The sequence below is a fragment of the Amblyomma americanum genome, chromosome 7, assembly GCF_052857255.1.
Source record: "Amblyomma americanum isolate KBUSLIRL-KWMA chromosome 7, ASM5285725v1, whole genome shotgun sequence".
Taxonomy (NCBI): Eukaryota; Metazoa; Arthropoda; class Arachnida; order Ixodida; family Ixodidae; genus Amblyomma; species Amblyomma americanum.
Window position 1 is genome coordinate 26,250,564 of NC_135503.1, and position 13,435 is coordinate 26,263,998.

The 13,435-nt window shown below is 47.1% G+C and overlaps 1 long non-coding RNA gene across 3 annotated transcripts in view; it reads left to right on the forward strand.

Moving 5' to 3' along the window:
* The window catches only part of LOC144098718 (uncharacterized), a 175,735-nt gene that overhangs the window by 109,411 nt on the left and 52,889 nt on the right, over positions 1 to 13,435 (forward strand). The gene's annotated exons all lie outside the window — the stretch shown is intronic.

Consider the following 13,435-nt stretch of genomic DNA (forward strand, 5'->3'; position numbering starts at 1 on the left):
AGAGCAAAGTTCTGGACCAGCACTTTGCACGACAGGAACGAGGTACAGAAGGAGTGAAAAACAGCATTTTGTCCACATTACGGGAGATAGTTTGGTTTGGTTTATGGGGTTTAACGTCCCAAAGCGACTCAGGCTATGAGGGACGCCGTAGTGAAGGGCTCCGGAAATTTCGACCACCTGGGGTTCTTTAACGTGCACTGACATTGCACAGTACACGGGCCTCTAGAATTTCTCCTACCTCGAAATTCGACAGTCGTGGCCAGGATCGAACCCGCGTCTTTCGGGTCAACAGCCGAGCGCCATAACCATTGAGCCACCGCGGCGGCTTACGGGAGATGGAATATGTGAAGTGGCATGTGTAAACGGCACGTATAAATAAAAAGAAGTCAATACAGGGACATTCACTAAATGATTGATTAATAAATGGTGATAGATATCGATGACAGAATGGTAATGGGATTGAGTAATTGAAGTTCATTCTACAGAGCTTGGCGACAAAAGCAATTCGGTTAAAGGAAATAGGGTATGCAATTTGTATGTGACCCCATGAACTAATTCTTAAGGAAGGTGGTCGCTCCCTCTAAAATTGAAGTGGTTATTCGAACATAGCGGTGATTAACTTGAAATCTTGGTTAACGAGAAAGGGCGCCACAGAAAGAAATAACATCCTTAAGTCTATTCAAAGGCATACACGTTTAAGATAAAGCCCAAGGGTTGAGAGTGAGAGATTGAAGGAGTGCAGCGGAGGTGCGTCGGCCACTGCAGCAGGAAAGCAGCGGCAGTAGAGTTCGTGGCGTAACACATAAACGTGAAGGATGCGTGTTAAGTAATGATTGAAAAATATTTCAGTGCTGATGACATCAAAAACAAGTTGATTAAGAATTCTGCAGATCAAAACGCTGCCCTTAGAAACAGCAACAATATACTCTAAAGATGGCCGCCGCGCTAAGAATAACGTGACCAGGAACATTACACCTTCATTCGTGGTGTCACGTTGCTTGCGAAAACGACCCTATTGTGCCCCTCCATACTGGTTACCTGAGTTACGAACAGACTGGAGCCTACATGTCCTTCACCAGAAAAAAAAAACAGCGATCTTTTACCGACCGACGCTCTCTGTTTCAGGAACATGTTTGCTGGTAAAATAGCAATCCTAGCACGAAGCAGTGGCCTATGTAGTTTCCCCGAAACTTGTTTTTTGGGAAAAAGGCACCAGAATATGGCTCGAGTACACTCAGCCTAGTTTCCCGCTCGTGTGTCTCGTCGGCAAGGCTGCTTCTGGCGGGTAAAACGCGAGGTCGTTCGCGTTAACGGCGTCGTCTCGCCGGACGAGGTGGGGGGGGGGGGTAGGGTTCCCGTAATAACGACAAGTCCCGAGCATGGGCGCGCGCGCGAGCATGGAACGGGATGAACGGGCGGCGGCCATCTTTCATGCGGTCTCGCCCCCGGTCCGGCCCCCTCATTAGACGAAGAGGAGGCGGCACCATGCCGCCCTGTCGCCAGCGTCCGCAACCACGCTGCCGCCGCCACGCAGATCGGTGACGGCAGTCGGTCGCGGCTGGCGGGCGGGCGTTCGTGCACTGCCTCGTTTGGCACGTGGGAAAGAAAGCGAGGGGAGGGGTAGAGAGAGGGGGAGTGGGCGCGTGCGTCGCGCACCGCCATCTGTTTCGCCGTCAGTGACAGCCGCCGCACTATACCGCTACTCAACCCTGTGTGGAACCCCCCCTCCCCTGGACACTCCTCCTTCCATCGGCTACCCCCTGTCCCTCTGTCCCTCCTGTTACCGATATCAACTTTCTGTGGTGTGCAAGACTCTGGCAGTGTGTGAAGCTTTTGCTGCTGTTGCTCAAATCGGACACACACCGCCCCACTGCGTCATCCAGAGCATGCAGTCCTTGTTACATTTCCCGCTAAAAAAAAAGAAGAGAAAAGAAAGAAGTCAGAAAGATAAGGGGGTTATCGCCCTGAGTCCGAGGGCAGGGCGCGCTGATTTTGGTAGGACTAATACCGAGACCGGTGTGATTTTGCATTGCGTTTAACGTTGTATTGCCACTACCGACTGATTGGGTCTTCGTTTAGCGTCCATCGACTCATGAAGCGCCAGATGTATAATGAAATAAATTTCAGTTCTGAGCTTGAGCTTGACCAGTTGTACAGCCGCAGTGGTAAACAGCTTCTCAACAACCATCGTCATCATAATCGTCCTTTATTAGACTGCCTTTTTATTATACAAATTCAAAACTTACTTTCTCGCATTCTTAGTTGCCGCAGTACATACGTAGGCAACGTCAGAACAAGAAACAATCCATAGAATTATTTCCTGAAGCAACCTGTTTCTTTTTCTTTCATTTGTTGCTTTTGTTTTAATGAATAATACGCCCTTCTTTTCCAGTCACTCAAATTGTTTTCGAATTGTAACATTTGCAGTACTCTAAGTTTAGTACAGCACAATTCTGAAGCCTCGGTTTTCACTTCGAGCATGTGGATGAAGAGTGAAGTGGCATGGGTTCAAAGCTACATGTACAAGTCTTCCGGTACCGGTGCTGTCTGCGTCACAAGAGCCACTTCCAGAAATAAGGGCGTAGCTGTCTCTCGTCACATGTGCTTAACATCCGTTGAAGAAAGAAAGCAAAAAAAAGAAGACACTAGCATACCGCCCGCAAACACGTAAGGGCTGCAACGCTCCTTTTCTTTCCTTCCTGCTACGTGTATCCTTAACTCCTCACAATTCTGTGGGCCACAGGCACAGCGGTTGAGGAAGGAGAATACAGAAATTGAGGGCTAGGCGTGCAAATCGGAGCGGACCAATCATCAGCATAACAATGAGAGCGATCCGAGCGGGTCAAGCGCGGATTTCGGATGCCGGAACCCAATGCGGCTGTTACCAGACCCTCGCAAGTGCGCTGGTCTTGATTCAACCGTTTATTTCGCGCGCATTTTCGCATTCTTTTTTTTGCGAGTATACTAAGGTGACAGTAAGGAAATGCAAGTGGTGCAAGAGCCTACGAACTTCTACAGGCAGTCCACATTCTTCACATCGCATTAAAGAAGAATGCGACCTCACCGAGCACAGCCGCCAAACAACCTCAACGCCCCCGTCTTTTTTTTATTTTTCTGAGTTCACGCATTGAGAATAAAAAGAAAATAAGGCTGCTCGTTGCGGTAAACCGCTCGACAAGCTCTGCTTGAAAACCGTACGCTTGTCAGGTAACGCCAGCCATGAAGCGGTGGTACGCAGTTGAAAGCGTATGCGAAATTTTCTTGAGGTCGGACAATCTTGGACGCCTTCTTCGATTCGAACAGGAGGCTGTGAAGAAGCGAGAACGACAAGGCGTGCTCCTTCCGCCGCGTATTTACATTCGAAAAGAACCGCAGAGGAGAAAGGAGCTGGACTCTTCGTCCCTCTTGCCAGCTCCCTTGAGGAGCGCAGAGAGGGCTCTTGGAAAACGATAGCCCCTACTTGTTGGCTGGCGCCCGCAAAACGCTTTGGCCACGTGGTGTGTGTGCAGTACCTGCCACTTCAAGCCTGTCTTTCTCTTCCCCCTCTTCTCCCTCTCTCTGGCTATCAAATTTCAGTCGTTTTTCTGCCTGGCTACTTCTTTGTGGCCGTTTTGCTTCTGACCTTCTACCCTCCTCCTCACTCCCCTCAAGCCCACCGACCTCCGCCCTAAGGCGCAGTAGAACCTTAAGTCCGTTCAATTCGCCTGCACTACGTGAACTGGTTCTCGCGGTGCTGCACTTCGCCATTCGTTTCAGAAGTGCAAGATGGCGTCGTCTGCATGATGCCATTCGTTTCAAAGAGTGCAGACGTTGTGCAAGTCTAGTTCAGGAAAATTCAGGAAAACTGTGCACCACTTTCTCACTGGTCGGTGAATGGTGCAGCTGCAGCCGCCATGGAAGCAGACGACGGCTTGCGCGGTGATGGCTTAATTGTGCCATCACTTTCTGGAACTGGCGCTGGGTGAACTTCTGGAACTGGCGCTGCACGCTCGCGGCACCGACACGGCCCCGCCGCGGAACTTTACAGAACTGGTGCAGGGAGTGCAGGTGAATCGAACGGACCTCTTGTAACCTCTCGCACTGTCCGCTCCGCTTCCCGAGCAGTAAACTTTTTCACTGGCCGGGCGCTCGTGCTTATTTTGCTTTTTTTAGTGCTCGTTGTTGTTCTCGGTACATATTTGAACAAAGAAGAGTCACTAATCGCAGACTATGCGTTGCAGGGGTCTTTACCTCAGCGGCTCTTTCTGAATATTAAGGCGAAAGCCTTTAATGCCTAATACTCAGGGCGTCCGACGTCCGGTCATACTATAGCAGTCAATAAAATGATGTCATAAACCGAAACCGAATATAACCGAAACTTTAGCCAGTAGCCAAGTCACTAGTAGCCAGTAGTCACAACTGCGGCGGTGTCGCAGTGCGCATGCGCCGAAAGTGGCGCTACTGTCGCGTGATCCCTTTCGTCGGCAGACGCTCCTTGGCAGTCGACGCAGCCGGATGCCACCTAAGCGCGCTCCCGTTTCCCCATCAACGAAGCGCGAGCGCATACAGGCAGTCAAAGTGGCGCAGAAAGACCTTCGCCTTGCGCACTTTGGCTCGGCAAAGTGCCCCTGAATTTTTTTTCGGAATATTTCTGAATATTTGAATTTTTTGCCATTTCTTTGGGTGCATAACAAGTGCTTCAGCGAGGTCTATTAACTGAAAAAATAAAATGAAGGACACACAGAGAGAAAAAACGGTTATAAGTTAGTTTACTTAAAATCTAACTTGTTGGTCTTTAGTTTCACCGTCGTTATTTCATTGGTGGAACAAACACAGCTCCCACCTCCTATATTACACATAAACAGCGGGTTTTTATTGCCTACATTTTTCTCCTCAAATGAGCTGGAAGTCTAGTTACCAATAATAATTGCATGCTGCATATTACGGCGAACATTAGAGGGAAAGGGAAATACGAGTGCTGCGAATGTGTCGTCCGTACTCCTGGGGCGGAGCTTAAAGTGTGCCGAGTTTTCGCTAGCCCCCCCTCTCCCACCCCACCATCACCCCACCCTTCTGTGTCCTCATCCTTTGCGAGTATTCTCTGGGGAGGGTAATGGAGAGGGTCTATGGGAGTTGCGTTCGGAAGCCATGCATACAAGCAGTGAATCGGTGCCGCGTCTACTATATGGACTCGCCGCTGCATAGGCCCGAAACCGCGGATTAAAATTCGCTGCGGTTATGCGTTTTTGTAGCCCCCCGCGGTGGTGCACCAGTGTTCTACTCCCACCCGTCTCTCTTCTTCCTGTACTCCACGGCAGGAGGGCGAGACTCGCGTCGCGTTCGTTGCCTGCAGCCGCCGCTTTTGTGAACGCCGCGCACCTATCCTTCAGGCGCGAGCTCCTGCAGCGAGCTGTGTGCGAAAGGCGTTGCCTCCGCCTCACCGTTCCACAGCATCCATCCCTGCCCTGCCTACCTCCGTACCGCTGACACTGGGGCGTATAGCGTTCAACACGACGTTTGTCGACACCATTTTGATGCTAAGCAGTCCACGTCTGTTCAGTCGGCGCAGCCCGCTTTCACGCACCCTTCGAACCCTCCCCCTCCCCCCCCACATTTCTTTGTGCTTCACAGTGCTTGCAGACGAAGCGGCAGTTGGTATACGCATACACATTGCGTGCGAAGGCATAAAGCGTAAAGGAACAACCTCACCCCACCCCCCCCCCCCCCCCCCCCCCCCCAGCGTTGTTGCTTTTGTCACAGTGAATCAATTGCCAGTTCATGATAGAGTTCTAATCGTTTCTGTCTCGCCAAAGCCACGGGCGAGAGGGGGGCGGGGGAGGAAATACGTACATGTTTGTGCGTTTGGCTGCGGAGAGCGGGCGGGGGGCGGCGAAGGGGAGAGGAGAGTGTATAAAGAAGGAGGTAGGGCTGCTTTGTACATGATACGTTCCGCTCCACGCCAGTTGGTTGCTGTCTGGTTTGTTCCTTCCGTTCGCTGGTTTGAAGCAAAGAAACAAACAACAAAACGAAACAGGAACAAGCCGTGCCAGCAGAAATAGCCGCGCGAGAAACGGCAACAACACCATGCACTCATACGTCACGTGTGAAAGCAAGAACCTTTGAGCGTGCATAACGCGTTGTGTGCGAGCGTAGCCCCCTATGGCGGCTGGCACGCTGAGCGGGCTACACCGCGGCGTGCAGACCACCGTGCTTGTATGTGCGAGTGCTGGTATATGAGCGACCTAATGTGCATATGAAAGAGAAGGGTTCCCTTCTGCGTTCAGTTACGAGCGTGCGTGTGTTTTGGGGCACGGGACAGCTCACGGCAGAGTGATTTCGCCTTCAGCGTGCCCCGCGTAGCAAGACCGTTGCGTACGCGCTATATAGTAAAAGACAGCTGTTTCTTCGCAGATGAAACGTTTTGATTTATCACCTTTATTCCATCTTTTTGCTATATTTTGCTTTACCTTTAAAGTAGCGTAGCACATGCTTTGTGAAGAAAGCTGTGCTAGTTTGTAAGCACGCTGGATCGCTTATCATATTAGACTGTATCGTGCTCCATCCTAAATGTGGCTCTCAGGAAATCTGAAATGAATAGAAAGGTAAGTTAATTAGCATAAGTACAAATGCTTGCCTTCTTGCGTTTTCACGGGTAGGGCAGGTAATTCTTGAAGTGCATTCAATATTCTACCGTGCGTGAAAATCATGTTGAAAGGTTGGATGGTACAAAATGTTCGCGTTACGCATTTCATGAAGCATACGTGGAATGAATTGAAGCAAACCTACTGCTGAGAAAAAAAAATGTAAAAGAAATCCGTAAAAAGAAAACAGGAGTTCCTGTGCATGAAAGAAGCTTCTAGGCAGCGGTTGCGAGGGCAGTTCGTAACACATGAACCCACAAGCACCGCAATAGCACCCGGTTCACTTTCTCGTAAAACTTTCATTTGGCATTCAGGAGCAGAAACGTTTTAAGCGACCTGTCGGGCCGACCTGAATGAGGAAATCTGTGTCGCATGCATAATTCATGGTGCGTTGACGTCCCTGTTTGAAGACACGAAAGAGATTATCCATGTTGTGGTCGGAAGAGGTTGTAATAAAGAGATTACTTACATCTTGCCCCTGTTTGGATTGACAGACTGACAACGTCCGCAACCAGCGAAGTAGTAAATTGCGTATAAAAGAGATAGCGATTGTTCCCTTTGGACAAAACTAGGAATATTATCAGAAACACGACAGATTTGAAATGTTATTTACGCATCTCTACATTTAACCCAGTGACATTTCTTCCAGTTAGCTTAAAAGTTTGGTGTTTTGTTGAATGAATGGAAGCAGGCACTGAAGAAGTGAACAGAGCGTATCGATTGTGCCGAGTTTTATTTTCCGGGGTGTTACGCTTTAGGCAGTTCCTTGGTATCTGATTTATTATTGTTGTTTATAATAACGCACACAGTAGGATGTCAGTTCAAATTCGCAAGGAGCGGTACATAGACGGCATGTCATGCGTAAGCCGGGTGTGTAATCCCTCATTTGTTGCGGCTGTCAAAATTAGCTTCATTATGTCCTTTTTCTGACCCCCCCCCCTCCCTCAAGGAAAAAAGAAATTAACAGGACAGATACCTAACATATATTTCCCATTTATTCGGCGGACGTTAGCGTACTCACACAGAATCTAAACGCCTTATTTCTATGTTTCGCGTTTTTGAACAACGGGGAATTAATTTCGTTGAGTCTTACGCACAAAAGCTTGGAATCCATATCTGAAACTAACGTATTTAGCTAATCATTTTTATCTCGCAGCCGACTGCCTTATCTGATGAGAAGTTTTTACTTAATGATTACAGCTCGTTACTACTTTTTTTTTTTTACGGTTATCGCTATTTCAACACACAGGTTTCCTTTTTCTTTCTGAAACGTTTTTTTTTCTTCTTACCAAAATGGTTTCGAAGCAAACTGCAAATGAAAAGCTAAACATGGCACGAAGAGGCCAGCCCTTGGGAATAGAAAGAGAGGCGGAGGAGAAGGGGCCAGGGAGAGAACGTCCCTGTTTACAGCTGCTTCATTTCCATAGCATACATATGGATGAGGCTCAGAAATAGGAGAACTTTTTCACTGTTGCTTTGGAGCCGCATTCAAGGGGTTCTCATCGTTTTATTTTTCCTCGAGCACAATGTATGCGTCTCGCACGTTTTAGTGTTATAACGTGTCTTAGTGTTTCTTTCTTTGCATTCTTTTATAGATTTGGTGAGTCTCGGTTGTGCGCTTTATGTGTTTTTTGGTTATCGCATTTTTAGCATTTATTTAAATACTTTTGTGGGACACGCTTTGTTTTCTCTCCATCTGTCATTATTACATTTCCTATAATCTTTTATTTCCTCCGCAACCAGAGCGCAGACCCTCAGAAATAAGCAAATAGAACATGGTTCTTGGGATGGAAAAGATCAATATTAGGGAAATGAACGACATGCTCGTGGTACACTTTTCTATCACTCCATTTTGCCACTTGAGCTACAAAATTATGTACTAAATGAACACCGACTTAGCATACTCGGTTGGATTTACCTTGTGAGGCTTCATGAGTTTAACAGGTTAAACATTGCCGGAGGTTCTGTTAGCGTTGATAGTGAACGTCTAAATTGTTTTTTTTTTTTGCTCTCAACAGTCTTCTAAAAGGAAGGAAAATTCACATAGGAGTTGACAGTTTGCCTTCCAGATACTCTTTGACGAATACTAAATTGATGTTTTACGGCAAGTGCGTGTAGCACGAAGTGCCCGATATTGGTCAAGGCGGAGGCTCGATGCACTGAATTCACTTTTAATGACTGATGAAGCTCCCCATGGCGTTTGCTTTTACTTTTTTGCCTTAGATACACTATGTACACACTGATGTCGGGCTACCGTAACAAGCGGTATGACTGTTTCTAGGCTCTGGTTTACCTTTTGTGGTATTTTCGAGTTTTAACTTGCTCCTATCCTTTCTTGTGTTTTCGAACACTTGCGCAGTAACAGCTTTGCATTTCGCTTAAGTGGTTTCGCCATTTCACGATATTCGAAGCTCTCGCAATACCCTTCTTTGTTCATTGTTCCCCTCTGTCGTCTATCCTATCTCCTTCTGCCTAACGACTTGCAGTCCAAGAAGGCTGGCATGAAATCGTGTTTACGCAATAAGCTTACTTTCTGTATCTCTGTTTACTGCAAGCAGGCTTTGCCTTTCAGTTTGTGTTTCGAAGGTGAAGCCCAACCTTAAAAATGCGTTGTGAACTGGTCAATATTTTTACTACAAAAATGACTTTACCTTCCTCGACATAGGCACCCAGTCACTGAACAAAATTAAATAAATAATAAAGTAGACAATCTATAATGCTTGAGAGAGAACGGGGTGTGTCATAGTCGCAGCACGCGAGAAGCTCATTGACCGAGAAGCGATAATTGTCGGTTCCTAAATACTTGGACGGCTACAAATGCCGTAAATTTGAGAAGATATGTATAAAATATATGCAACCTAATCCAGTTCTATATCTGACTCTCGCGAAGTATCTTTAAAGGCGAGACTCGAGCTTTTGTTTGAACTTTATTCGTGCACCTAGATGTTCGAAAGTGCAGCACTGTCTGTTAGCTAAGCAATGAAATGCAGTCCTAGTTTGAGAGTTCTATGTAGCTCCTGATCCTACCGCCCCATATAACATATGGCAGAGACCGTTTAGCAGGTACCGGTGGTAGATGAGAGTTTAGTGCTTAACACACTTGGCACAATGCTTCGCAAACTAGAGCACTAGAGGAGCGTGCTGTGGTGGTCGTTTTCGACATTTACCTCTGCCGTTTTGGCTCGATAGTGTTTTTAAAAAGCATTAGAAACTAGCAAAAACGCATAAGAAAGCGCAAGCACAATATTATTCTGCTGCTACCTTCAGGCCACTCATAAAAGTCATAGACGCATACCGCCAGTGCACCGATCACAAAAGCGCGGGGAGGACTTTACGTAAAGAAGAAACTATCAAAACTTGCTTTCTCTCAACGTCATCTATATAGGCTGCACTCGCTTCAATGGAAAGGCACGGTGCTACAAATGCGTCACTTATAATTTTCTTCGTTTTTTTAACAATTTTATAAACTAAGAAGAGAATCTGCACTAGCAACAGTTCTCACACTGAGCGAAGTGTGAGAACTCGTGCCTCAAAATGGCAATGATGTAATCGCAGCTAAAAGCTGTCCGCGTCGTAGGCTATGATATGGACGCGGCGCCGAATGTCTCGTTATCTGATTGATCTCACTTTATCTCACTGCATACTAGCAGCAACGCAAAAGTTCGCGATCCACCGCTTGACTCTGACGACATTCATTTGAAGAGCTTTTTTTTTTCGAAAGCCTAGGTTCGAAACAAGCTGCAAATCATAGTCTTCCTTCACATCACTAGCTCATAGGGGCAGTGCCCTCGGCTACCGCAATCTACGCGTAGCATCGGAGGTCACGTGAACACCCTAAATCTCGCCACAAAATGTCTCGAAATCCGTCTTAGGAAAATCTTCTGAAATTCGTCGTCATTTCTCGCTGGTATCAATCACGCTTCGCCCATCATCCTTGCTGGCCGTTCAATCAAGTCGACGTCATGAAGCACAAGCAATGCGTTGTCGATGTCGCATCAGTTGCCTGCACCGTCAGAACCGATACAACGCCGCCGACAACACCACGAAACACGTGCATCGATTAGGCGTTGAGCACGCGGTGCACAATGAAAGCGATTGCGTACATCAGCACGAATTTGTCTGGTCACGAAGAGGGCATCATCACGAATTAAACGCAGGGGCCTAAGATAATAATAATCCGCAATGTTGCCATCGAATAGCGAAGCATGAACTCTCCATCCCCCAAAATTACCAACGGGCATGATAAAGATCCTGCGGATATCAACGCTAGCCGTGTAGGCACCTTGATTAACTTGTGATTACTGTGGGCAGCGCTGATATTCGCTGCATCAATAGGGCGGTAATTGGTAATGTTTTTCATTAAAGTCAGGTTCCTCCTTAAGTCGTCTTCATCTCTAAATACGTATTAAAACGGAGGACGCAACCTTCTCTCCTTAATTTTCTAGCAAGACATATACCCTAAGAGAGAATGAACTTCGCATGAACCCTTCGAGATGCACATGGTATATAAAACCTATAGTGTCACCTCTCCCTAAAGCGCGGCTTCTTTTCCTCCTCTTCGTGTGGGTTAAAGCGCTAGCTGTTTCTGACACGCAGTTTTGCTGCGCGCGTTGCGTCAAGTCGCCGAAGGAGGAGGCGAACTTCGGCGTGTACGGGAGGCGTGAGCTAATATTTCACCCGCCCTCTCTTCCCGTCCTTCTAATCTATAGTTCTTTTTTTTTCTTCCGGCGGCGGTACTCGGTTGCAGATGACGCTTTCGGCTGTGCCGGCGCCCCTTTGCTTGTCTGACCGAAGCCGCCGCCTGGTTGCCGCAATACGCAAGAATATCAAAGCCAAAAGGAAAAGAAGCGACGCCAAATGTATGAGACGCGCGAAAAACTTTGCTATGGAGGGCGGCGTCTTCGTCGGCAGCAGCAGCGCTACGGTAACGAAGAGACCAAGCGAACAAGCGCAGCAAAATACCGCGCCGAGCCCAGCCAAGCCGATGCCGCAGCCACCACGATCCGCAGCACCGCGCGTGTTGGAAGACTTTCCGAGAGTCTTTTGCTCCAGACGAGGCGGGTGGCGGCGTTTCTTCTACACTGAGCCGCTCTCCACGCTTCTGACGCATGTCGATCTCCTCTCTTCTTTCCGTTTAGCCCCTGTTCTATCCCCCTCCCCCCTCCACCCTTTCTTCGCTGCTCGTTTTCTAGCCACCGTCTTCCCGTTTTCTTATTTCGCATTCTTTCCCTCCCCTTCGTTCTATCTTCTCTCGCTATAGCTTTGGCCCTCCGCGCTTTCTCTTTTTCTCCGTCCGAAAGACGGATGCATAAGGGCGAAATATGATTGGTCGGCAACCACCACCAATCAAAATCCTTCTCCGGAGTAGTGCCTCTTCTTCGAGCAATGTCTCTCCTAGCTGCGCGTTCCTCTGAGTGACTGTGAGGTTGCAGGTGTTTTATTTGTGTCCCTATTACTGTTGCGTAGCGTGTTCGTTTCGCTGCGCGTGGCCCGGATCCAATACGCTGGTCGGCCGTGCTAGAGATAAGAAAAGAAGGGACACACGAGATGACGAGAGCTCTAGTCGCGAAGAGCGAAGAAAGAGGTGGGAGCGGTGAGAGCGGGAAAAGGAAGGGATGTGTGGCTTGTTTGATTTACGCCTTTGTCGAGTTCACTCTCACTTGTGTAAAGAGCAGCTCTCTACCAATGGCGTACACGCACTTAATAAGCTTCTGAGCAGTGGATCTATGGCGAGAGGTAAGCTCAGTCCGCGACGTATTGAGGGGAGATCTGAAATTTGTTTGATTCTTGGCTCCGAGAAGCGTATAACGCCCCACGCATTCTTTGGTAGCGTAGTGTGAAAACACGTGAAGTAACTTTTTAATTTTTTCTCCTCAGCTTAGAGACTAGAGTCTTGGTTAGGTTGACCAAGCAATGTGAGACAAAGTGGCAGCACGTGTCTACTCGAATAGCTTGAAGCAGTTTCCCTCATTGAGCTGTGAGCGAACACGACGAAGTCCCTTTGAGAATACAGCCATTGTAACTTGGGCGCATTGCTAAAAGCGCTGTATTAGTTATGGTTGTTCTCTGAAAAGCATAAGAAGCAAACACAGGCTATAGTCTTTAAATGCTGCAAATAGCTTTAAGTAAGTGCTGAAAACTGCTCCCAATATATATATATATATATATATATATATATATATATATATATATATATATATATATATATATATATATATATATATATATATATATATATCTATATATATATATATATATATATATATATATATATATATATATATATATATATATATATATATATATATATAATACAGTGAATGCGCTTAAAACGTGGTTGCAAGTTGATATTGGGAGCAGTTTTCATCAGATGGAGGACCGATCTTTTTCAAGAATTTTTTTCATTCTTGAAAAAGATCGGTCCTCCGATCGAAACGTCCAGTAAAATAAAAATGTTTCCTTAAACGAAGCGTATACTTCGATGTATATTACTTTAAGCAGTCAAGTAAAATAATATACATCGAAGTATACGCTTCGTTTAAGGAAACATTTTACTTCTGACGCATTTTCCCTTGGCTACGGTCGCCCTCGGTCTGAACCACGTTATTCTTACCTGTCAACCGCACGTGCTCCTCCACAAAGCGTTTATTGAACCCTAACCTGTGTCCGCCATGTTTGGCGTACGCGCTCCAACCCTTTGAAACGTCGGGAGCGTTCTGTCGTTCTTTCATCTTCGCATCTTTGCTTTCCGGCACTTGGGCGGAGTCTAAACATGGGGCCCACAACTCCGCTTTCTCCATCGTGTCCATTGTCTG